Below are 26,833 nucleotides of genomic sequence, written 5' to 3' on the forward strand. Positions count from 1 at the left end.
ATATGTTCAAATCTAACTGCAAAAGAACGTGGGTTTTAAAATGCAATTGCAATTTTGAATTTAAACCTCGTTCCGTAATTGCGGCCAATACAAGTAATATAACAGATCCTCAAATGCCCAGCAGAAAAGGAAACCATCCATCATTTCCCAGTCTGGCCCATAGCTGACTCAAGGCCCACACGTGTTTGGCGTTTACATGCCTTCTGTGATTATCTAGAAAACCAATGAATTCAGAGTACTCGCGATTGCCAAATTATGCTGGACTTGCCAGCTGTGTGTACACCCCATGAAAGAATAAGAAACAGCAACGAAAATCAGCATTTCATAACATCTGCTATATCAAAGGACGTCCAGGAGATGGCAGTGAAACCGTGCTCTTTGGCACGACGCGAAACAGATCGTCTCTGTTCTTGCTGCAATAGATGCAGTCTTTATCCATCCTAAACTAGACCCAGTTTATGTGACAGAAAATCATATTTCTGATTACATGACAATAATTCTCAATTGATTCTATACTCAGCAAAATCCCAGTTGTCATTATACCGTACCAAGCCTCATTTGATATTACATTGCTGGAACCTGCAACGTATAAAGAAACCTCGACGATACCTCAATCACTGCTGCACCAGTCCACCTCCCTGTTTATACCGAATAATATCCTGTCTCTAATTATTGTTCTATTTCATGACTCGTTTATTGCTCTAATGTCCCTGTCAAATCTTTTATCAATCTGAAGCCTTAGTTTGAAATTATTGCATCAGCTTTGTCTCAGTTTATATCATACAATGCCCAGAATCAGATTGAACAGTATTTGAACCGATTGAACAGGTGGAGTTTTATTGCGCTCGCTGCTGTGTCCTTTATTAATGCGCCAACCCATACCACTGTTCATTTTACACATTCTCCTCTCTCAATTATTGCTTTACTCTGCATTGCCTCACTTTTTATTCCACTGGGTCACATCTCTGTTTACATCACACTAGATTATATCCCTATATTCTAATAGCGTCCAAGTGAGATTACATTACACTAGAACCTGTCTCAGTTTAAATTATAGTGCACATTGTCTCTGCTTACATTGGAATAAACCGTGACTTTGTTACAGCTGCGTAATTCATGTTTCTGTCTATGTGAGAAAACATCACGCTGGTTAGTACTGCGCTATACAAATTCCGGACAAATGTGAGGTAATGCATTTTGGAAGGTCTAATACAGATAGGAAATTTACAGTAAATGGCAGAACCCTTAGGAGTATTGATAGGCAAAGGGATCTGGGTGTACAGGTACACAGGTCACTGAAAGTGGCAATGCAGGTGGAGAAGGTAGTCAAGAAGGCATACGGCATGCTTGCCTTCATCGGCCGGTGCGTTGAGTTTAAAAATTGGCAACTCATGTTGACGCTTTATAGAATCTTAGTTAGGCCGCAGTTGGAATGTACGGTCAATTCTGGTCGCCACACTACCAGAAGGATGTGGAGGCTCTGGAGAGGGTACAGAAAAGATTTACCAGGATGTTGCCTGGTATGGAGGGCATTAGCTATGAGGAGAGGTTGGAGAAACTTGGTTTGTTCTCACTGGAGCGACGAAGGTTGAGGGGAGATCTGATAGAAGTCTACAAGATTATAAGAGGCATGGACAGAGTGGATAGTCAGAAGCTTTTTCCCAGGGTGGAAGAGTCAATTACGCGGGGGCACAGGTTTAAGGTGCGAGGGGCAAGTTTTAAAAGAGATGTACGAGGCAGATGTTTTGCACAGAGAGTGGTGGGTGCCTGGAACTCGTTGCCGGGGGAGGTAGTGGAAGCCGGCACGGTAGTGACATTTAAGGGGCGTCTAGGAAAGTACATGAATGAGATGGGAATAGAGGGATATGGTCTTCGGAATCGTAGGGGGTTTTAGTTAAGTCGGGCAGCATGGTCGGTGCAGGCTTGGAGGGCCGAAGTGCCTGTTCCTGTGCTGTAATTTTTCTTTGTTCTATACCCGCTCTCAGTAAGCACTGAACTGGACCCAGTCTGCATTCATATTAGTACACGTGCTGTATCAATAATTGGTGCACTCGACTCTGTCTCTGTATTACTGCACAAAACCCGTCCTTCGTTCATAATACAACAGATCGTATTAGATGGATTGGCTGTGCAAAATTGCCCGTTATTGTCCATAGGGTATGTGGATTCGCCATGGTAAATGTGTGGGGCTAACGGGGATAGGGCAGAGGGGAGGGCCTGGGTGGGATGCAAACTCGGTGAGCCAGATGGTCTTTTTCTGAACTCTAGGGATTCTATGGTTCTATGTCTAAGAATTATCATATCATACCTTGCTTAGACATTTGAGTGCTTATTTCTTTTAAATATTCTTTTTTCCAATTACCCCCTTTGGAGAAATGATATCTTTTAGCAATTTCCCTTCAAGTGATAACCTTCAGTCCATCTCTGCCTTCCATGAGTGTATGAAAACACCAGACAGTTCAGGTATTTCAACTGAAGAACATTTAATATGTAACTATTTATTGACAACCATTCTGCTGTGTGCTCTTGCACACAAAACGATTTCAATCTGATTATTTTGCTCCCAGCGTTGACTTATCTGTCTTTAAAAATCTGTTGGAAAATGGATAAATCACATCTCGATGACGAGGAGATTACTGGAAATTGATCCTCTTCGTGTCTCACTAAAGTTCCTGATTTTCGACTCAATTATGTGCTGATTTGTGAAAATGATGGCGGAAGTGACCGTGGATATATAGCCGACAGGAGATAATTACACCTGTAATTCTCAGACTTCTTATTCCTATTAATGCAAAGGATTGAAACATCTGCTGTTCTCCAGAGATGGAGCAATATTTCTGTTTAACCGTTACATTCGCCAATTCCATAGTAACCATCCTAAATATTTTCTACTGTGTATAGGTTGTACAATCTCGGTAACATGACGAATCAGGATCAGGTATATTATGAGGGTGGTCAGACCTTGTGTGATACAAACAGTGATATTGCCTGGTGAACATGGACAGTAGCTGTTCAAGATGGCAGCTCATCATCACTTTGTCAGGGGCAATTAGGGAAGGGCAACAGATGCCAGTGATGCCCACATCCCATAAATGATTAAAACTTATGCAGTAACAACAGAGACAGAATCTAATCTAATATAGACAGATATGCTGGCGCAATGATAACATAAACTGGCCGGGAGAGTCATGTAAGTTAATGTATTAGATATATAGAATAAGAGAGACAGAACATGATATAACATTTAAATAAACATTTTGTTCCGTGTGATCATTCTAGAAAAAAGTAAATTGTCCAATAATAACTGGCAGGCGTCAAACGTAGCAAAACCAGATATAGGTTCCAATTCACAACTGATTGGGTAACGGTTTCCAAAAATAATCATAGAGAATTAGAATATTATAATTTGAATGGCCGGCCCCGGTGTTTCACTAACAGAGACAGCTAGGCCCGGAGTCAGACTGGGAACTGATATAAGGAAGCATATCTTTTCGAGGGCCTTGCGCAGGTTTCCTTGTCATGACGAGTGATGCAGGGATGTGTGTGGCAAACACGGATTGGAAACCGATGACAGCCGCAAGAATGACTGACTCCACCGGACAAAGAGCTGTTATTCCCGGGGGGGGGGGGGGGGGGGGGAGGGAGGGGGGATCAATCATGGTGGACTCCAAAAAATTCTGTTATCTGAGGTAACAATGGTGAATCTGTCAGAGGAAAAGAAAATAACATGCTCCTTCTCATTCTTACAAACAGTTCCACATTTACAGTCAGAATTGGGACATGTGAAGACTGAAAAGACGAAGTATGAAAATATCATCGGAGGCAAAACGAATAGTGCAATAACTGTTAAGGATTATTGCACTTTTCCGAAACAAGTTCGATCCAATGCTAATTTGTTCAAAGTGATGGCTTGTAAATAGAATTGAATGATTGAATTTCGGAATCGTCCCTGGCAAATGTCCACCACCAACCCTCCCATCCCCCCCCCCCCCCACCCCCCACCGCGCGCGCGCACACACACACACACACACACGTGCTGCCAAAAGATAAGATGAGCACAAGACGACAGCTGTATAAATATTGCATCTTATTCAGTCTCAATGAAGGACAGGGGGAGACTCAAAAACGATGCTAGGACAATGACGCATAAGAACCATTAAAATGGACCTGTTCTCGAAAATCCTTCACATTTTACTCCATGAAGGATACATCTCATTTATTTTCAAAGTTACTGTGAAATCTGATTCGATCACCCTCTGAAGCTGTTCATTCCAGTCCACAACAACTCTTGTGTAAAAGTAAACAATCACATTTCTGTCTCTCTGCTCAAGAAAATAAATCTGTGCCCACTGGTTGCTCACCGTCCTCCCAGTTGAAATATCCTCTCTTTAATTACCCCACTCAAAACGTCATGATTTTGAACACGAATAAAAGTGTTCAATACACTGGCAAGGAGATAGAGAGAGAGAGAGACACCGGGAGAGTTAGGAGAAAGAAAAACGGGGTGCTGACAGATAAAAGCTGAAGAACAAAAAATAAATAGCAGATGGAGAGAAAATGATCGAACAATGCAAGATAACAGCTATCATTTCCTTTCTTCACGAAACCTGGGAGAGCTCAGTGACTGATCCACTGACCATCCAGTTATGTCCTGGAATGGAAACTCTGAACAGATCACAACAGACTCATTTGTAAATGTCACCACAATGTGATCTTTATAACTCTGCCCTGGCTCTGTGGACAGATATAGGCCGCACTGACAGATGTTCTCGTCAGATTGTGGCCCCTGGATTTATTTTCTGCTCAGAAGTGAGATGTGTGGTTTGGAACTGGCAACAAGAATCAGGAAGTTATATTACCTGAGAATGAAACAAACGGGGCCAGTTTAATGTTATCACCGTGAACAGTCTTCCTGCCTGCGAGGGTGAACTCATTCTGAAAGCTTCAAGAACAGTTACAGAATTGCTGCCGGTCGCAGCATTACATTCACTTCGATTGCCATTTTAATGAATCAAGAAAATGATCATATTTGGGGTTTAGGTAGGTTAATTGAAAGGAAGATGGATTGAAGATTATCGCTGAGAGAAAAGAGTGAAAATTAAAGCTACATTTTTCCCCGCACAGGTGTTCTAAAATAGAAAGTTTAAGTGTGTTAGGTGTTGTGTGAGTGAAATCGAGGAGAGCGTATAAAAGAGTGAACTGGTCTGTTTCCGGCACTGAATTTTCCTCTGTTGAGATTGTTGTGTTTCATCTTTTCAGTCACAAGTTGCCTTAAGCATGAAAGTTAAACATTTTTGAACGAGTAGCCAGATCCGGCTCATGGGTACCTCTGTAAGTGAGCTAAAGGAGGTTGAGAGAGAGAAGAGAGGTTTTCCGATTTAGGTCTTGTCTGAGACAGAGAAAGAGAGGAGAGAAGTTCAGTGAGTCATTTGAAAGATGCAATGCCTTGGCAGTGGAATGGCCAGCTGTATATCACAATCAAGAACGTCCAGAGCAGTTCATTAACTTTCGGCATTGACTGAGGCAAAGAATGTGCAAGTAAATACTGAACAAATTACCATAAAATGCTTAAAACTAATTGCAATTATTTACATAGGAGTTATGACTGGTACCTCACATTGTTATGGGCAGAGGGTCCACTTCGGCCTTGTGTAACTGTCTGTCTGGTTTTTGCAAATTGTGTGCGTGGGTTTCCGCCAAGTTTACCGCTTTCCTCCTGCAGTCCAAAGATGTGCAGGTTAGGAGGAGTGGTCATGCTGAATTGTCCCTGAGTATCCATTTGCAGTCCAACGTGGCATACGTTTATTGTATTCCTCAATTTCTTTTGAACAAGAGGATGTTACAAGATTCATCCCAAGCTTTCAACAAATTATTGCACACAATACGTGAGCAACTAGATATGATGTGCAACACCGAATATTTATTAACAAGATGAAATGCACACTTCCAACCCCTTTCATCCACACGAATACGTTTCATTTCTTAAGTTAGTATCTGTTTATTCAAAGTTAATTTATTAGTCACATGTCGGATGGCATTAGCACTGCAATGAAGCGGCTATGAGAATCCCCCTGTCGCCACACTCTGGCAGCTGTTCGGGTACACTGAGGGGGAATTTGACATTCCCAATGCACCTAACTAGCACATCTTTGGAATGTGGAAGGAAACCGACACAGACACAGGGAGAAAGTACAAACTCCACATATATAGTGACCAAGCCAGGAATCGAACTCGAGTCCCCAGCACTGTGAGGCAGCAGTGCTAACCACTGCTAACCACTGCGCCATCCAGCTAGCTTGGTCTTCCTCTTTTTCCATCCATCAGACGCATTTTATAGAAATTAGTAACTGAGGCAGTGCCTGCTTTTTTATTCGGACCCAATGTAATGCAACGTGAGGTACGGGTGTGCTCAGTAGTGCATGACATACAACCTACCAAAAATAATATCTGAGATGGAACCTAATGTAACATATGTGGACTATTGACTGAGCAACAACAGCTCAGAAATGATTAATTGTAGCATATATCACGGCATGCCTTCATGTAATATAAAGGAAGCGGCACGTAATGTAATGTAAACAGATACAAGGTATATTGCAATAATGATTCAAATGAATCAAATGCAGTACATAAAGAGGCATGGCCTAGTGCATTACTGTATAAGACTGCACCAAATGGGCTATTGCAGCGAACATCGTCAAGTACAGTACTAACTGAGACAGGGTTAATTGTAGCCCTTATAGATCAAGGCCCAGTCCGTTAATAAATTAAACTTCAGGTTGCGTTATATAGTGCAGAAAGAAAGATAAAACGAGATATGGTGTCGTACAGACATGACTGAGACAACTCCTGTGCAATAAAAAAAATTACATGGTTAAATGCAGTAATAACAGAAGGAGGGGCAGTGTAATAAAACTAAACTCAATATATAGTGAAATTTAAGCATATACATCGTCGTACCATAGTAAGCAATAATACAAAAATGGCCATTAATATGTTCCTCGGAATCATAGCCTAATTCAGTAATAACGATATGTGATCGAATGCTATGAATCCGAGAGGATGAACTGCAGTGTTGACTGAGGGAGGAGAGAGAGAGAGAGAGAGATGGACAAGTGCACTAATATCACTCCATTTATGATGAATGATCTGCAGAGTGTTTCTGGCAGTTCATTTTTCAGATCCCATGCATCCGCAGTATCTTGTTTTTGAGCAAGGAGATATTTGAACAGATTACTAAAAGGACGATCAATACAGGGACAGTTTTATGCATTGATTTAGACGAGGAAAGTGAGATAAGGAGATTTAGGGAGGGAATAACAGAGCTTAGGGCCTGGGCAGATTAACACATCCCAAACTGAAAAATAATTTTGAAGATAAGAATGGAAATTGCAGAAAATATATATATTTAAATTCTATTCAAACATAACTTGTTCTGCGGCCATTTCGTTTTATTTCTCTCTGAAACAGATGAACAATTAACCATTGGTTAGAAAATTGGCCTGTGGGAGCCCATCTGGCGATATTGCGAGTACAAAATTCTGTCTCATACCGCCAGTGTATCAGTTGAATGCTATTAATAAAATACGACAGGCGAAACAATCTTTATCGCTAAAATCTGCAGCAAATTGACATAGTGCAACACAATCTACAACGAATAAAATGCATCATAACAGAGATTCCTAAATATGTTGCAAAGAGTACTGCACTATTGTTCATATTAACCTGTCCCTCAATGCCAGTTTATCACTGATAAATTGTTATAACGTTCACGCTAAATATTACCCACACAATAGCAGAGTGATTAGACGTTTCTCACAGCTACTTATAAATATTAGCAAAAAATAAACCTACTGTTTCAAACAAGAATGATTGGTATCGGACAGGCACACCCACATATATCGTGATTGATAATATCTCGACAGGCAACATATTCATGGTCGCATGTTGGATTAACAGAGACAGGCTCTGATGTAATATAAAGAGACAAATCCTGTGTAATATAAAAAGAGTTGGGATCCGACGTAATATAATCAGATCTGTGGTCCACTGTAGGACTAATTGAGAGGACCTAATGTAGGATAAATAGAGAAATGGCCGAGTGTAGCATAACGAGAAAAACGACCGAATGTAGTATAAAGAGAGACAGGGTCCACTGCCGTATCATTAAAGACTGGGTCTGGTACAACATAAATAGAAGCATGGACCAGTGTAATGTAATCAGAGGATTGATTCAGTTAATTAATAACTAATAAAGCAGGGTCTTCTATATACTGGCCCTATAGCCAATGGATAGCGTTTTCTTCCTAATGAGCAAAACATTCTCATTCATAACTTTGAACTTCTGTACTAAATCTCCCATAAACTGCTCAGTTCTAAAGGAAAGAAACGCAGCGTGCAGCTGTTCTGATAGTGCAGCTCATGCATGATGAACGTCAAGCTCCACACCACCTTCTGCCTCGCATGTTTCCCGATGTCATTTTAGGAATTGATGGAACTTTCACATGGATTCTCAGTAATCAATGGCATCGTGTCAGAATAAGATTCAAGGCCAAGAAAAGACTTGCTTCTGACAATTAAATGCATCAGTGAAATATTGGACACAGATCTCAGAGTTTAGACACACTGAGCTCAATGTCATGTCAAAACACAAACTGTGATCGGTTAACAGTCTTATCCCAGTGGAATCAACGTCATTTTTGAGTCAACTGGTAATGTGCTCAATTCCCACAACAGATACCTGAGCTCATGGTACAACCTGTGACCAAGTGCTGAATGTTCAGTTGTTCCATTATTGGATGTGATGATATTTCAGTCCAAGGTGTAGCATAGCAATATTATTATTAAGAATGTATTCCAGAAGCTTGAAGTAATGCTCTGCGGGCAAGAGTTCAAATTCCACCCCAGCAGCTGGGGAATTTCATTTCAATTAATTGATTAAGCTGAATCAAACATCGTTGTCTAATTAATAACAATCATATTTCGGCAAAGCTCATTGTCTTCTCTGATGTATTTTAGGAGAGGAAATTTTACTTTTTATTTCTAAGGCATATAAAATTGCCAGAAGAAGCAACAAGCCTGAGGGTTTGGAACGTTTTATAATTCAACAAAAGAAGACACAATGTGCGAGGGGGGAAATAGAGTATGAAAGTAAAATGGCAGGGAGCAGAGAAACTAATTGTACAAGCTTCTCTGAATATCTGAAGAGACAAAGATTAGTTCAGACAAATTAGGTAGCTTCCAGTCAGAATCCAGGGAAATTATAATAGGGAACAAAGAAATGTTGGATGAATAGAACACAATGTTTGACTCCATCTTCACAAAAGGGGACACAAATATCCTCCCAGAAATGTTAGGGAACCAAGAGCTGGTTGGCATTGAAGAACACCAGCTTTAGTAGCAAATCATGCTGGGGAAATTAATGAGGTGAAATGCTGATAAATCACAAAGGCCTGAGAATCTACATCCCAGAGTATGAATGGAAATGGCCCTGAAAATATTGGGTGCATTGGTGTCATCCTCTAAAATTCTATACACTCTGGATCAGTTCCTATAGATTGGAGGGTGACAAATGAAATCCCAACATGTACAAAGGAAGGGAGAGTAAAAATGTTGAATTACAGCCTGACTTTAGCATCAGTGAAGATGTTGGAGGCTGTTATCAAAGACATGATAGCAAAATATTTGGAAAGCATTAACGGAATTTGATGAAGCCAAAATGGGCTTAAGGAAGATATGTAATTCGTAACAAACATACTTGCGTTTTCTGAGGCTGTAAATAATAGAATAGGGAGGGGGAAGGGAACCAGGCTATGTGGTGCATTTGTACTTTCAGAAGACGTTTGAGACGGTTCCTCGTACAATATTAGTAGGTCAAATTAAAGCACGTGGGATCGGGAATAATGTATTGACATTGGTGTAGAATTCGGTGACAGATAAGAAACAGAGAATGGAAATACATGGGTCTTTTTCCGAGTGGTAGTCAGCGAGTGATGGGGTACTTCAGGATCCCGACTTATTTTATTTATTTATTCGTCACATGTCGGCTTACGTTAACACTGCAATGAAGTTACTGTGAAAAACCCCGAGTCACCACACTCCAGCGCCTGTTCGGGTGCACTGAGGGAGAGTTTAGCATGGCCAATGTCCCTAAGCTGCACGTCCTTCGGATTTGTTGGAGGAAACGGGAGCACCCAGAAGAAATCCACGTTAGCACGGGGAGAACGTGCAGACTCCGTACAGAAAATGACCCAAGCCGGGAACCGAACCCGGTCCCCGACGCTGTGCCACCGTGGGATCTGGATAAGGAAATCAAATGTAACATGTCCTAAGCGGCTGGCGATATATAACTGTGAGCTATGAGGAGGGTGCAGTGACTTGTGAGCTGTGAGGAGGATGCAGGGGGGCTTCAATGTGATCTGGACAAGTTGTGTGAATGGGTGAACATGTGGCAGCTGCAGTACAACGTGGTTCAATGTACAGTTATATACGTGTGTGAAGCACAAAACAATATATATTTGGAAGTGTGATGTACAAATGGATCTGGCTATCCTTGTACACCAACCAATGAAATCGGAGAGGTATGTACAGCAAGCAATTAGGAAGGCCTTAGTTGTAAGAAGATTTGAGTTCGGAATTAGGGAAGTCTTACTGCAGTAATGCCGGGTCTTCATAAGACCACATCTGGTGTAATGCGTGTAGATTTGATCTCCCTCCCTAAGAAAGGGACTCTGGCGAGTGCAGCTGATACCCGGATTGGTGGGACTGTCCTATAAGGCGAAATTGATTCGACCGGGCCTGTATTCACTTGACTGACCTGATGAAGGAGCAGCACTCGGAAAGCTCGTGAGTCCAAATAAACATGTTGGACTTTAACCTGGCGTTGCGAGACTTCTTACTGTACCCACCCGAGTGCAACGCTGGCATCTCCACCTCATGTATTCACTCGAGTTTAGCCGGATGAGAAGAGATCTGATTGAAATACATAAAATTGTGATTGAAACATTCAAAACATAACAAATGAGGGCGGTACAGTGGCACAGTGACGAGCACGGCTGCCTCTCAATGCGTAGCACGGCTGCCTCTCATTGCCAGGGACCTGGGTTCGATTCCCACCTTGGGTCACTGTCTGTGCAGAGACTGCACATTCTCCCCCTATCTGCGTGGGTTTCCTTCGGGTGCTCCATTTTCCTCCCACAGTCAGAAAGACGTGCTGATTAGGTGCATTGGCCATGCTAAATTTTCCCTCAGCGTACCTGAACAGGCGCTGGAGTGTGGCCATGGGCCCTTTCACAGTAACTTCATTGCAGTATATGTCTATTTGTGCATTAATAAGAAATGAAGTTATGAATAATTAAACGAATTCTAACAGGGCTGAGCAGGCGAGATGAAGGAAGGACGTTTTCGCTGGTTAGGTAGTCTCAAACCAGGGATGCAGTCTCAAGACATAGGGTAGCCAATTTAGGACAGAAATGAGGAAACATTTCTTCACTTCAGAGGCGAGTGAACATACGGAGTCCTCTAGCACTGACGGCTTTGGATGTCATGCCACTGAATAGATTCAAGAAATAAATCGATCTGTGATTAGATCTTAATGGTATCAGGGGGTGTGGGCAGAATCCAATAATGTGGCCTTGAGATCGGAAATAACCCATAATCATGAAGACTGGTGGATCAGGCTCGACTGGCCTCCTCCGGCTCCTAATTTCTATGCACCTAATGTTCAGTCAATGTTCTGAGGACCTGAGTTCAAATCCCGCCACGGCAGATGGTGGAACTTGAAATCAATAAAAACTATCTGGAATTAAGAATCTATTGATGACTATGAGACCATTGTTGATAGTTGTAAAAACCCATCGAGTTTACTCATGTCTCTTTAGGGAATGAAATCTGCCGTTCTTACCTTGTTTGACCTACATGTGACTCCAGAGTCACAGAAATGTGGTTGACTCTCAACTGCCCTCTAAGGGCAACTAGAGATGGGCAACAAATGCTGGCCAACCAGTAATGTGCAAGTCCCACGAATCAATAAATAAAAGCTATGTTTAGCCTGTCTGTCCTACATGTGACTCCAGTTCCACAGTGATGAAGCTGACCCTTACGTGCCTCTGAAATTGACAAAACAGCCATTCAGGTGTTTCAAAGCTGCTGCAGAAAGTCAAACACAAATAAAACCAAACAGAGGGCAATAATTTCAAAAAGGTAGTTCGCAACCGCCTTCTCAGTATGGGCAATTAATGCTGACTTTGTCAGTGATGCCCATATCCAGAGAATGAATAGAACAGTGCAAACTACTGCGACTTCCGGAAATCTAAAAGTAAAACAACAAAAAAGGCAGGTCAGCGGGCATTAGCAGTGGGTGAAACAGATTCTCATTTCAGGCCGATGACAGAATGTAAACTCTCATTGATGAAATTCGATATAACAGGACTGTTCTGCCCAGTAACCTGGCCACTCATTCCTCAACTAAAATCACAAAATGACTGTTCGTTTATCACATCTCGCTTTGTGGGAGCTTGCTGTGCACCAAATACTTGCTGTCTGTCCAATATTACAGCAGTGAATAACTTCAGCAAAATATATCAGTGAGTTTTAAATGGTTTGGGACGACCTAAGGTCAGGTAAAGCGTTATAAAAATGCAAGGCCTTTCCAAATGTTATTATAAAATGCAAGAATTGATATGTTAAAAGCTCTGCGATTAATGCGATTATCGTCACTCCTCCGCCTGATGTTTTAACATATCTAGTTTTAGGAGACTAAATCATCAATCAAATTGACATTCAGTGGAATACCAGCATTTTCAAACATGTTTTATTTATTCTGACATCAGAACTTACAGAACAAAATCTTGATTAGCGGGTATTTTTTTATTTGAATTAAATAGCGTCTGGTCTAATGGGTATTCACGAAGCTTCTATTGATTTTGAACCTGCTGCCAATATACTTAAAAGAAACCGCTATTTTGAATTGAAACTAATGAATAAATGACGGTTTATCTGGTTTTGCTGCCATGAACATCTCATTGTAACCAGTGAGGCGTTTATGTAAATAAACACAGAAATAGAAATCCCAGATTAGATTTATTGATTGACAAAAACACAACAAATATTTCCCCATCAACACAGCACAGAAATAGAGACAAACATGCAAATCAATCATTGGATTTCAGTCGTGATTGTTTTTGGACATATGTTTTCATCAGTTATATGCGCAAAACAAGTTATGATTATCAATGTTCAAAATTAGGAAAGATTCCCTCTAATCACAAAATATAAGGACACGGCAAATATATTTGCGGCGATTTATTGTGCTTTATCTCTCTTTGTCTTTCTCCTCTCTGATTCTGTGTCTTGTTTTGTCTCTCCATGATGGGTCATTGTTTTTACTCAACAACTTCAAGTCAAACTCCAGCTAATGTATTCTCTCAGGCCTATTTTCAGGCCTCTAACTAAATGGATTTAATTCAATCTACAGAGGGAGCTTTTCTCCTGATCATTCCCTGTATCTAACCCTTTCTGTCCCAGCGTCCAATTGTTTCAATGGACAGTGTAGAGAGGTTTTTACTGTTTCTAAACAGTCTTCATTTGCTGGAAATGCTTGATTGAGATAGTGTGGATGGAGTTTCACTTTTTATCTATCCCGTGCTACACCTGCTTGGGAGTGTTTAATGTTGCACTGTGGAGGGAGCTTTACATTCGGTGCCTAAACACATGCTACACCTGCCCTTGGAATGTTTGATGGGACACTAGGCCCTGTCTCTATATTGCACTCATCTGTGACCTGTCTCTGCTGATGTTAAATTAACTAATCCCTGTTTCGGTTTATATTAAAGAAGATTTTGTCTCTGTTCACATTACACTGGACGTACTTTCTGTTTATAATAAACTAGATGCTGTCTCTGTTTATATTACACATCACCATGTCTCTGTTCATATTGAGATCGACAATGACTCTGCTTTTATTAATGTAGACCTGTCTCTGTACTAAACTGGATGCACTTGACCATGTCCATGTTCATTTTATATTGGGCACGGACTCAGTTATTACTGCACTAGACAATGTGCAATAATATGAAAAGTGGCTATGGGAACACGATTCTCTGCATCCTCCTACAGATACAACTCTGATGGATGGAGACAAGTGTTGGGAACTGGAAAAGAAGAAGTGATATTTGAAAGCTCATTCTACTGATGCATTGAAAATAGATATCAAACCCTGCGCAGCATACACTGTCGATCCAATATTTTCCGTTTCAAGATCCTGCTGAATACAGATGTTTATAGCCCAGCATATTTATGCATTATATTATCTCTCTACCTCACAGAACCGTTGAGTAATGTTCAGACAGAGGAATACTATAGTGCAGTAATAACAGTGACCTGGTCTCACGAATTATAGACAGAGTCAGGATCAAATGTCATATAAACAGGGATTGGGTCTAGTGCATCATAAACTAAGCTCTGGTCAAGCGGAGTATTAAAAGAGACAGGATCTATTTTAATATAAACAGTGGCCTGATGCAGTGAAATAGAAACGAGGTCGTGCCGAGTGCCTTGTGGGAAGTTAAATGCGAAATACTGGCCTTACCAGAGACACCCACATCCCATGAAATAAATATTTTAAAAATATGAATGACATCAACGAATACAAGAAAAACTGAGATGGTGTCGAGTGCAATTTAACTGAATGCAGTTACTTGCGCGATATAAACTGAGACATATCGTGTCAATTACCGATACAGGCCTGAACCGATATTAACGGAGGCAGAGCTTAGCGCATTCGCAGTAATTACTGATACAGAATCTGGACTGACATAAACTGAGACAGAGTCCAGTGTGTTAGTGGTCATTACTGAAGCAGGACCGAGACTGATAAAAACTGAGACAGAATTTAGTGTGTTATTAATGACTAGAGATACGATATTTAGACTGATATAAACGCAGAAAGAGTCTAGCGCATTGGGAATAATTACTAATATGTGATCTAGACTGGTAGACACTGAGATATGGACAATGCAGCAAATTAGAGGGATCACATGATGCAATAATAACAGAGGCAGGGCACAGTGTTGAAGAAACAAATAGATGCACTTGTGCAGCATTAACTAAAACAGTGTCGACTTTATTAGATCTAATGAACCATTAGAGTAATGACAGTGACCGAAACTTGTGTAACGCAAGACGGATGTTGCTCCAGTATGGGAGTCAAAGATAAAGGTTCTGTTGCAGTAGGAATTGAGACACAGTCTCTTCCCAGATTAAAGATTTAAAGCTTATTTATTAGTGTCATAAGTCGGCTTTCATTCACACTGCAATGAAGTTACTGTGAAGAACTCCGAGTGGCCACACTCCGGTGCCTGTTTGAGTACACCGAGGGAGAATTTAACATGGCCAAAATGCACCAAACCAGCACCTCTTTCGGACGGTGAGTGGAAACCGGAGCACCCGGAGAAAACTCACGCAGACATAAGGAAAACGTGCCGACTCCACACAGACAGTCACCCATGTTGGGAATTGAACCCGGGTCCCTGGCACTGTGCCACCGTGCCGCCCAGATTAACTGAAACATATTTCAGCACAGTCATAATTCAGAAACCATCGTGTAAACAGGCTTTGACTTCACTTATGAACAACTGATAATGAGCCGAGTAGAGAACTAACAGAGACAGGACATATGGATTATATGGTTTATATGGATTTTAGCAAGGCATTCGATAAGGTCCCCCATGCAAGGCTTCTAGAAAAAGGGAGATGGCATGGGATCCAAGGGGCTGCTGCCCGGTGGATCCAGAACTGGCTTGCCCAAAGGAGGCAGATAGTGTGCATAGATGGGTCTTTTTCTAATTGGAGGTTGGTCACCAGTGGTGTGCCCCAGGGATCTGTTCTGGGACCCTTGCTGTTTGTAATTTTCAGAAATGACACAGATGAGGAAGCGGAGGGATGGGTTGGTAAGTTTGCCGACGACGCAAAGGTTGGTGGGGATGTGGATAGTCTGGAGGGATGCCAGAAGTTACAGAGGGACATAGATAGGATGCAAGACTGGGCGGACAAGTGGCAGATGGACTTCAACCCAGATAAATGCGTCGTGGTCCATTTTGGTAGGTCAAATGGGATGAAGGAGTACAATAGAAAGGGAAAGACTCTTAGTACGGCAGAGGATCAGAAGGACCTTGGGGTCCGGGTCCATAGGACTCTAAAATCGGCCCCGCTGGTGGAGGAGGTGGTTAAGAAGGCGTATGGTGTGCTGGCCTTTATCAATCAAGGAATTGAGTTTAGGAGTCCGGGGATAATGATGCAGTTATATAAGACCCTCATCAGACCCCACTTAGAATACTGTGCTCAGTTCTGGTCGCCTCACTATAGGAAGGATGTGGAAAAGATTGAAAGGGTGCAGAGGAGATTTACAAGGATGTTGCCTGGATTGAGTGGCATGCCTTATGAGGATAGCTGAGGGAGCTCGGTCTTTTCTCCTTGGAGAGACGAAGGATGAGAGCAGACCGAATAGAGGTGTATAAGATGTTGAGAGGCATAGATCGGGTGGACTCTCAGAGGCTTTTTCCCAGGGTGGAAATGTCTTCTACGAGAGGACACAGGTTTAAGGTGCTGGGGGATAGGTACAGGGGAGATGTTAGGGGTAAGTTTTTCACACAGAGGGTGGTGGGCGAGTGAAAACGGCTGCCGTCAGTGGTGGTGGAGGCGAACTCAATAGGGTCTTTTAAGAGACTCCTGGATGAGTACATGGAGCTTAATAGGATGGAGGGTCATAGGTAGGTCTAGAAGGTAGGGACGTGTTCGGCACAACTTGTGGGCCGAAGGGCCTGTCTGTGCTGTTGTTTTTCTATCTTCTATGTTCTAGGACATGCTGTAATGTGGCTGGGACATGGCCTGTTGCAATACAAACAGACGTGGGGGCTAGTTGAACGTAAAAAGATATATGACCTGTTCAAAATCATTTAATGAGGTTTTGCTGTCACTGGTAACGTAGGATTTGTTGCCCCTTCTAATTTTTCCTTTGAGAATGTGCCAGTGAGCCCTCTTCTTAAATCATTGCATTCTCTATGAGCAAGTACACATACAGTGCTGATGGGAAGGGAGTTGCAAGATTTTCATCCACTGACACTGAAAAAATAGTGATATAGATCCCAGTCAAGACGGTGTGGAGGTTTCATGAGCATTTTCAGGCAATTGTATTCTCCTGCATCTGCTGCCCTTGCCATGTGTTTGGAAGTTGCTACCAAAGGATTCTGTTGCTGCTATACAAGTTGTATATGGTTCACACGGCTAGAGTTGTACATCTGTGATGCAGAGAGTGAATGTTTAAAGTTGTTGGTGGGGTGTCCATCCAGCCGCCTGCTTTTTGCTGGGTGGTTTCGAGCATTTTGGGTGTTGCTTCAATACCACACGCCAGGTAAATGGAGAATATTCAATCACAATCCTGACTTTTGCCTTTATATGATGGATAGGGTTTGGGAAGTCAGGAGGTGAGTTACTCCACGCACAATTCCCAGCCTCTGACCTGTTTTTGTAGCAATATTACTGACATGGCTGTCCCAGTTCAACTTTCCATCAATGGCAATTCCCAGAATGATGATAGTGGGGTTTCAGCTGTAGTCATTCAATGAATGGCAAGCGGAGATGATTGCAATCTCTCTTACTTGAAAGGGTCATTGCCTGTCACCTCGGTGGCGTGAATGTCACATGCCACTTCACAGCCAAAGCCTGAATGTTTTCTAAGTCTTTTTGCTTACGGACACGGGCTGCCTCAGTATCTGAGATGTTGTAAATGTGCTGAACATCGTGCAATCATCAGTGAACATCCCACTCCTGAGCTTGTATTGAAGCGTGAATATTAGGCCGAGGGCACTATCCTGAGGAGTTCCTTCAGCAAATGCCCTGTGACTGAGATGATTGGCTTTCAACAGCCACAACCATCTTACTCTGTGCTCGGTATGACTGAAGCCAGTGGAATGTTTTGTTTTCCCCCGGATCCCCATTGACTGCAGCTTTGCTCGGGCTTATTGATGCCACAATCGGTCAAGTGCTGCGTTGATGCCGAGGGCAGGCACTCTCACCTCACCTCATTAAAGCAGCTATTTCCATTAGATTTGGACTAAGCTTAAATGATTTCTGGAACTGAGTGCTCCGAGTGGGACCCAAACAGAGCATCATTGAGCAGATTACTATTATTTGTAGTTGTAGCAGTGTTGATATTATTATATTATTATTACTTTTTTAGATGATCCTTCATACTTACCATTACGTTGATCGAGTGAGGACGCATTGGGGGATATTTGGTCGGGTTGGGTTTGTCCTACCTTCTGAAACAGGTCATGTCTGCCAATTTTCACACTGTTGTGTATGTGACCGTGATATAGCTATACTTGCATAGATTGGCTAAGGCTCAGCTAGCTCCAGAGCACAAACCGTTATTATTACTGCTGAAATATTGTCAGGATCCATAATCTTTGCAGTATCCAATGCTTTCAGCACAGGGTTAGGCCACAGATCAATCATGATCATATTGCATGGCGGAGCGGGCTCCAGGGGCTGAATGGTCTACTCCTGTTCCTATCCTCAATGTTATAGAAACATAGAAATATAGAAAACTACAGCACAAAACAGGCCCTTCGGCCCCACAAGTTGTACCGAACATATCCCTACCTTTTAGGCCTACTTGTAACCCTCCATCCTATTAAGTCCCATGTACAGGAGTCCAGGAGTCTCTTAAAAGACCCTATTGAGTTTGCCTCCACCACCACTGACGGCAGCCGATTCCAATCGCCCACCGCCCTCTGTGTGAAAAACTTATCCCTAACATTTCCCCTGTACCTACCCCCCAGCACCTTAAACCTGTGACCTCTCGTAGCATGTTGAATGAATTGACCTCCTTGGAGACTGGCATCTGTGATGTTCGGGGCATCAGGGGAAGGCAGAGATGGAACATCTTCTGCCTGAACATAGTAGCAATTGTTTCAGTCTTGTTTCTTTTCCCTTTCAAGAATGGGGGTTTCGTTTGAGGCTCCTGCTGCGGTTATTTGTTTAAATGTCAATCACCATTCAGGACTGCATGTGGCAGAACTGCAAAGTTAGGGTCCAGTGTAGTATTTATTGAGGCAGTGCCTTCTTCATGTAATGTAAACCATCAAGATGCCAATTCCATCTGCTGGCAAAATTCTGTAATTACAGTTACTGTAAATATATCGCTGTCAGGTATGATTTATGATAGTAATATACAAAGAATTCACATTCATAAATGTAAGACCACATCCCCTTCTGCGGAAAGTGCCCAAATTTAAGGTGCAACGAATTATAGATGAGATGAACGTTGCTGAATAATACAGGTTAAGTTGTGTCCCGCAGGAATCTGTCTTGAGGTCTCAATTATTTACAATATTCATAACGGCTTAGATAATGCCACAAAAAGTCAAATAATCCAAATAATAGATAAAGGTAGTTTTTAGAAGGCAGAAAGTAAAATTTAGTGGATGCCCAGCGAGATTTGGGTGTTCAAATGAATAGCTTCTTAAAATGCCACGAACTGATGCAGAAAATAGTCAAGCAGGTCAACGGAATTCTGGCCTTTGTATCTAAAGGACTGGAGTATAGGGATGCAGATGTTATGCTGCAATTATGCAAAATCCTGGTTAGAGCCCACCTGGAGTACTGTGCACAGGTTTGGGCACCACACCTTTGCAAAGATTTTGGTCCTGGAGGGAGTTGAACGCACGTTCACAAGAATTAGACCTGGCCTTTAGGGGTTAAGTTGCGAGGAGAAATTAGACAAATTGGGACTTTTCCTCTCGAATTCAGAAGGTTGAGGGGTGTTCTGACAAAAATCTACAAAATATTTACGGGTAGGATCGGGCGGATCAATAAGTTGAAGGCTCTAGAATAAAGGGCCATAATTTTAAAAAAACAGGGTCAAGCCGTTCAGGAGAGTTGATGGAAAGTATTTCTACACACAGAGAGTGGTGGACTTTTGGAACTCTCTTCCGCAAAGGCCAGTGGGTGCTAGTTCAATTGTTAGATTTATCTCTGAGATCGATTTTTTTATTGAACAGGGGTATCAAGGGATATGGGCCAAGGGCAGGTACATGGGGTTTGGCCACAGATCAGCGATGATCTTATGAATGGGGGGCGAGTTCGAGAAGCTGAATGGCCTGCGTCTGCTTTTTTTATTCATGCTTGGGACATGGGCTTCGCTGGCTGGTCAACATTCATTCCCCATACCTAGTTGCCCTTGAGAAGGTTATGGTGATTTGCCTTCTTGAATCGCTGCAGTACATTTTCTGTGGGTAGACCCACAATGCCGTTAGGGAGGAAATTTAAGGATTTTGACTGAGCGATTGTGAAGGAACGGCGATATATTTCCAAGTCAGGATGGTGAGTGGCTTGGAGGGGAAATTCTGCTCCTCTGTTCCTATGATGCCAGGTCAGCATCAGAGCATAATGCCTCAATCCACGGTAATGTATATTTGTTCATTTTGGTTAGAAGGAGGAATGCTGACCAGGGCGCTGTTGGAGACAATGGGGCCTTTAATGTTCAGCTCAGCAAACATGGTGCTGGGGAAAATGTATTTGTTCTTCATTCCATCTGAAAGATAGTTGGGGTAATTGTCTCTTAAGCCCCCCAGGAAGCAAAGATGGAGTCTTAAGTTGAAGGAAAATATGTGTGTGTGTCCGTGTGAGTGTGTGCGTTTTCTGAAAAACGTCATATTGTTTACAAATCAATTTCACAATGATAACCGGCGTCCTTCCATTTAAAATAAAAAAAATAGACGCAGAGTAAACACATCAATTTCAGAATGGTTTCTTTTTCAAATGTCACCTTTGTTGGTGACTGAGAAGGACAATTTTTGAGAGGTTGGCTCTGTTACAAGTGCTGCCCATGAAGCTACCAATTGTGGTTTTATGTTGTCGTTTTCTGTGTCATGAATGAGACTGAGGAGTTTTGATGGAGAGCGACTTTTTCCCAAATATGGTAGTCCCTGCTCTGCTACCGGTGTTGAATGTCTTGATGAGATTGACGAAGGTAAAGATAAGTACATAGGGCATATAAAGCAGATATTTTCCAGAGTCAATCTTCCATTAAAAACACAACATTGTGCTTCAGGATAATCCGGATCTTCAAACAGATGAATGTTTTCAGATGTGTCACTGGCAATGATGTACATATATCTATAGTTGTTGCAGTGTCCTCTGGCGGCTTTTTTCCCCGGTAGTGTTGTGCTTTTGAATCATGCATCTCCTGTGGAGCGCATCCTATCTTCCATTCAGAAAGAGAAGATCATAAATGTTCACAAAATTGGTATTTATTTTCACCAATTGCCATCCATTCACAAAGTTGCATAATTTTGTTCACCAGTTATCAACCATTCATAGACATTAATATATTTACGTTTTAATTTAAGTGATGTGATCGTTGCTGGCTAGGTCAACATTTGCTGCCTATCTCTAATTGCCCTTAGTAAGCTGCTGGTGAGCTACCCTCGTGAATTGCTGCGAAGCCTGTGGCGTATGTACTCACACAGTGCTGTTGCAGAGGGTGTTCCAGGATTTCAATCGAGCGACAGTGAAGGAAGGGCGATATTTTTCCAAGTCAGTTATATGACTGACTTGGAGTGGAATTTACAGGTGATATTCCCAGGTAACTCTGACCCCTGTCCTTCCAAATGGTAACAGTCCTGTGGTTGGAAGGTGTTGCCTAAGGAGTCTTGGTGAGTTCCTGAAGTGAAACTTGTAGATACTTAGAAACTTAGAAACTTAGAAACCCGACAGCACAGAAAGAGGCCATTCGGCCCATCGAGTCTGCACCGACCACAATCCCACCCGGGCCCTACCCCCATATCCCTACATATTTACCCACTAATCCCTCTAACCTACGCATCCCGGGACACTAAGGGCAATTTTTAGCATGGCCAATCAACTTAACCCGCACATCTTTGGACTGTGGGAGGAAACGGGAGCACCCGGAGGAAACCGTAGATGGTGTGTAATGCTGCTGTTGTTTGTCGGTGGTGGAGGGCGTGAGCATTTGCAAATGCTATGCTGGTCAAGCCGCCTGCGTTTTCCTGAATGCTATAAAGCTTCTTGAATGTTGTTTGAGCTGCACGCATTTAAGCAAGTGGAAAGAACTCTATTACACTCCTGAGTTGTTTTTTTGTAGGTGGTGGACAGGGTTGGGAAGTCAGAAGGTGAGTTACTCACAGCAAGCGGACCTGATATTCCAGCCGGAGCATTTATATATCTAGTTAATTCAGCGATTAGCCAATGGTAACCCCGACGATGTTTATAGTGGATGATGCAGTATCGTAATATCATTGAATGACAAGGAGCAATGGGTAGATTCTCTCTTTTTGGAGATGGTCATTTCCTGGCGCTAATATTACTAATAATCTGCAAATCACAAGAACAAATAAATATTTCACAAATTATTTTCAGCATTTTATTTGGTACAAATATAATTGCAGTTCATTTATTGTAGTTTATTGAGATTCAAATTTATTGAGGTCACTTTGGCCTTTCTGTCACCAAAGAATCAAATCTGTCCCAGAATTCACTGGGAAGTTGAATTAAATCAGACCGAGGATAATGAGCAGCTACCCAGCAGCCTCTGCGCTTTATTGAATTGACACGTAATCACCTCATCATCACACATAAACCCCTGATATATAACTGGAGTGTGTAACCATTTTGAAAGTGACTGTATAACTGAAAGGACGTGTATCTAATGTTATATATAATGTAAAATGTCTAATGTGACGGTATAGAATCTTAAGATCCAGATTAATTATTCATGGAACAAAGAATCTACAGTGCAGAGTGAGACCTTTGAGCCCATCGTGTCTGGAGCGACCTCAATCCTACCCAGGCCCTGTTCCCGTGACCCCTCATATTAACCCCACTAATGCCCCTGACACAAGGGTTAATTCAACATGGCCAATCAACCTGACCTGCACATGTTCGGACTGCAGGAGGAAACTAGAGTACCCGGAGGAAATCCACACAGACAAGGAGAGAAACTGCAAACTCCACAAAGACAGTGACCTGAGGACGGAATTGAACCCGGGTCCCTGGCGTTGTGAGGCAGCAGGGCTAACCACTATGACACCATGCCGCCCTTGCACACTTACACACTACTGGAAAGTCATTTACCACTTGGATCTGTCCAGTGAGTTTCACAACATTTCAATTGCCTCATTATTTTTTTAGCCTGTTACCTTCGCTAATTTAGGTGATGATATGTTGAGTGATTTGTTGCACTAGAAAGGGCCATATGTTCCAAATATTACAATCCTCCCCCCTCAACCTAATCCCTCTTTCCATCTTGGATTTGAAGATTTTGAAGACATCGGTGAGGCTACACTTGGAATGCTGTGTACAGTTCTGGTCACCCTATTATCGAACGGATATTATTAAACTAGAAAGAATGCAGAAAAGTTTTACTAGAACGCTACGAGACCTTGGTGGTTTGAATTGTAGGGAGAGGCTGGATAGACTGGGACTTTTTCTCCGGAGCGTAGGAGGCTTGGGGGGATCTTATAGAAGTCTATAAAATAATGAGGTGCATAGATCAGCTCGATATTCAATATATTTTCCCAATGATAGAGGAGTCTAAAACGAGAGGGCATAGGTTTAAGATGAGAGTGGAGAGATACAAAATGGTTCAGAGGGGATATTGTTTCACACAGAGTGTGGCAAGTGTCTGGAACAGGCTGCCAGAGGTAGTGGTAGAGGCGGGTACAATTTTGTCTTTTAAAAAGGGTTTAGACAGTTACATGGGTAGGATGGGTACAGAGCGTTATGGGTCAAACGCGGGAAATTGGGACAAGCTTAACGGTTAATAAAAAGGGCGGTATGGACAAGTAGGGCCGAAATGCTTGTGTCCATGCTCTCAACCTTTATGACTCTATGACTCGAGTCACCATCAGCAGATGGAAAAAAAGTCAGACTGCTCTTAGTTCATTTGTTGCCGATATCTCGGGGATTGGATTCACCGAGAAAATCTGGAAGGACTAAAGGTTGTCGCACAGCATAAAGGTCAAGCACAGCATTAAAGCAAAAGTTAAAGCATACAAAGCGGCAAAGATTAGTGGGAAGCCAGAGGATTGGGACGTCTTTAAAAGCGAGCAGAGGAGAACTAAAAAAGCAATAAGGGGGGAGAAGATGAAATATGAGTGTAAGCTAGCTAGTAATATCAAATAAGACAGGGAGAGTTCTTTTCAATATAAAAAAAGGTAAGAAAGACGCAAACATTGACATTGGACCACTGGAAAATTAGACTGGAGAACTAATAATAGGAAACAAAGCAATGGCAGAGGACCTGAATAGTTACTTTGCATCAGTCTTCACGGTGGAAAACACCAGTGGAATGCCAGAGCTCCAGGAGAGTCCGGGGGCACAGGTAACTGCAGTGGCCATCACTAAGGAGAAGGTTCTGGGGAAATTGAAAGGTCTGAAGGTGGATAATTCACCTGGACCGGAAGGACTACACCGCAGGGTTCTAAAAGAGATAACTGAGGAAATTGTGGAGGCATCGGTGGTGGTCTTTCAGAAATCACTGGAGGCAGGGACTGTACCAGAGGACTGGAAAGTAGTGAATGCAACACCACTGTTTAAGAAGGGAGGGAGGCAGCAGACGAGAAATTATAGGCCGGTTAGCCTGGCTTCGTTCATTGGCAAGACTTTAAATTCCATTATTAAAGATGAGATCGCAGAGTGCATGGAAGTGCATGATAAAGAAGGACTGAGTCAGCACAGTTTTCTGAAGGGGAGGTAATATCTGACAAATCTGTTAGAGTTATTTGAGGAGGTAGCAAGGAAGTTAGATAAATGAGAGCCAGTGGAAATGATTTATTTAGATTTCCAGAAGGCCTTTGACAAGGTGCCGAAAAAGAGACTGTTAAATAAGTTAAGTGCACATGGTGTTAAGGGTAAGATCCTTTCATGGATAGAGGATTGGTTGATTAGCAGAAGGCAGAGAGTGGGAATAAAGGGGTCTTTCTCAGGATGGCAGCCGGTGACTAGTGGTGTGCCTCAGGGGTCAGTGCTGGGACCACAACTTTTCACAGTATGCATTAACGATTTGGAGGAAGGAACTGAAGGCACTGTTGCTAAGGTTGCAGATGATACAAAGATATGTAGAGGGACAGGTAGTATTGAGGAAGCAGGGGGGCTGCAGAAGGGCTTGGACAGGTTAGCAGAGTCGGCAAAGATGTGGCAGCTGGAATACAATTTGGAAAAATGTGAGGTTATGCTCTTGGAAGGAGGAATGGAGGCATAGACTATTTTCTAAATGGGAAAATGCTGAGGAAATCAAAAATACGAAGGGACTTGGGAGTCATTGTTCAAGATTCTCTTAAGGTTAAAGTGCAGGTTCAGGAAGGCAAATGCAATGTTAGCATTCATGTCGAGAGGGCTAGAATGCAAGAGCAGGGGATATACTTCTGAGGCTGTACAAGGCTCTGGTCAGACCCAATTGGAGTATTGTGAGCAGTTTTGGGCCCCATATCTTCGGAAGGATGTGCTGGCCATGGAAAGGGTCCAGTGGAGTTTCACAAGAATGATTCCTGGAATGAAGAGCTTGCTGTATGAGGAACGGTTGAGTCCTCTGGATCTGTACTCGTTGGAGTTTTGAAAGATGAGGGGAGATCTTATTGAATCTTTCAGGATACTGCGAGGCCTGGATAGAGTGGGCGTGGAGAGGATGTTTCCACTCGTAGGAACAACTAGAACCAGAGGGCACAACCTCAGACTAAAGGGACGATCGTTTAAAACAGAGCTGAGGAGGAATTTCTTCGGCCAGAGTGTGGTGGATCTGTGGATCTCTTGCCGTAGAAGGTTGGAGGCCAGGTCATTGGGTGTTTTTAATTCAGAGATAGATGGGTTCGTGATTAATAAGAGGATCAGTGGTTATGGGGAAAAGGCAAGAGAATATAGATGAGAAAAATATCAGCCATCATTGAATGGCGGGAGCAGACTCGATGGACCGAGTGGCCTCATTCTGCTCCTATTTCTTATGTCTTATGGACTTATGGTCTTATATACTGACACACTTGGAATAAAGGACCTGCTTCGATTTTTGAAGTAGTAAATCACAAATATGCGAATGTAGAACAGCAAATTTCTGGACCAGCTAGCGTCCCATCCATCCGTCCACTCTCTGATTTCTCAAGCAAAACATTCAGGCATCCAACTATCGTTCATCCCTGCATTAACGCAGGTATTCCTTTATTGTTGGGTAGATGGTGGCGTAATATTAATGCCAGTGTACCAGTAATCCAGAAGCCCAGGCCAATGATGTGGAGACACGAGATTAAATCCGGCTCTGGCAGCTGGTGGAATTTGAATTCAATCAATAAATCTGGAATACATACTGACAGCGACCAGATTATCCTCTCTGATTCCCCAGTGAAGGAAATCTGCCATCCCTACCTGGTCTCATCAGGATGTGACTGCAGACGGACACAATATAACTAACTGGGCAATGCCTTCTGAGGTGCCCTAGCATACCACTCAGTTCAAGAGAAATTAGGCAAAGGGAATAAATGTTGGCCTTTCCAGAGATTCTCACGTCCCATGGAAGAATGAAGTGAAAGAAAACACAAGCATACATGTTTATCTCGTATAAAATATATCACCTCTCTGAATCAATCTCATAATCTGCCGGTATTTGTTTTTATATCCATCCATCAATGTTTTGTTGTGTTGGAGAGATCATCATTGTTGCTAACAAGGTGCCGGAGAAGCTGAATACTTTCTTTTCCGAAGAAATGGGAAACATTCATAGATGTTTGCAACTTAAAAATAATTAAATTGCCTCCAGTACTGTTGC

The sequence above is a fragment of the Mustelus asterias genome, unplaced genomic scaffold (genome assembly GCF_964213995.1).
Source record: "Mustelus asterias unplaced genomic scaffold, sMusAst1.hap1.1 HAP1_SCAFFOLD_322, whole genome shotgun sequence".
In the NCBI taxonomy this organism is placed as follows: domain Eukaryota; kingdom Metazoa; phylum Chordata; class Chondrichthyes; order Carcharhiniformes; family Triakidae; genus Mustelus; species Mustelus asterias.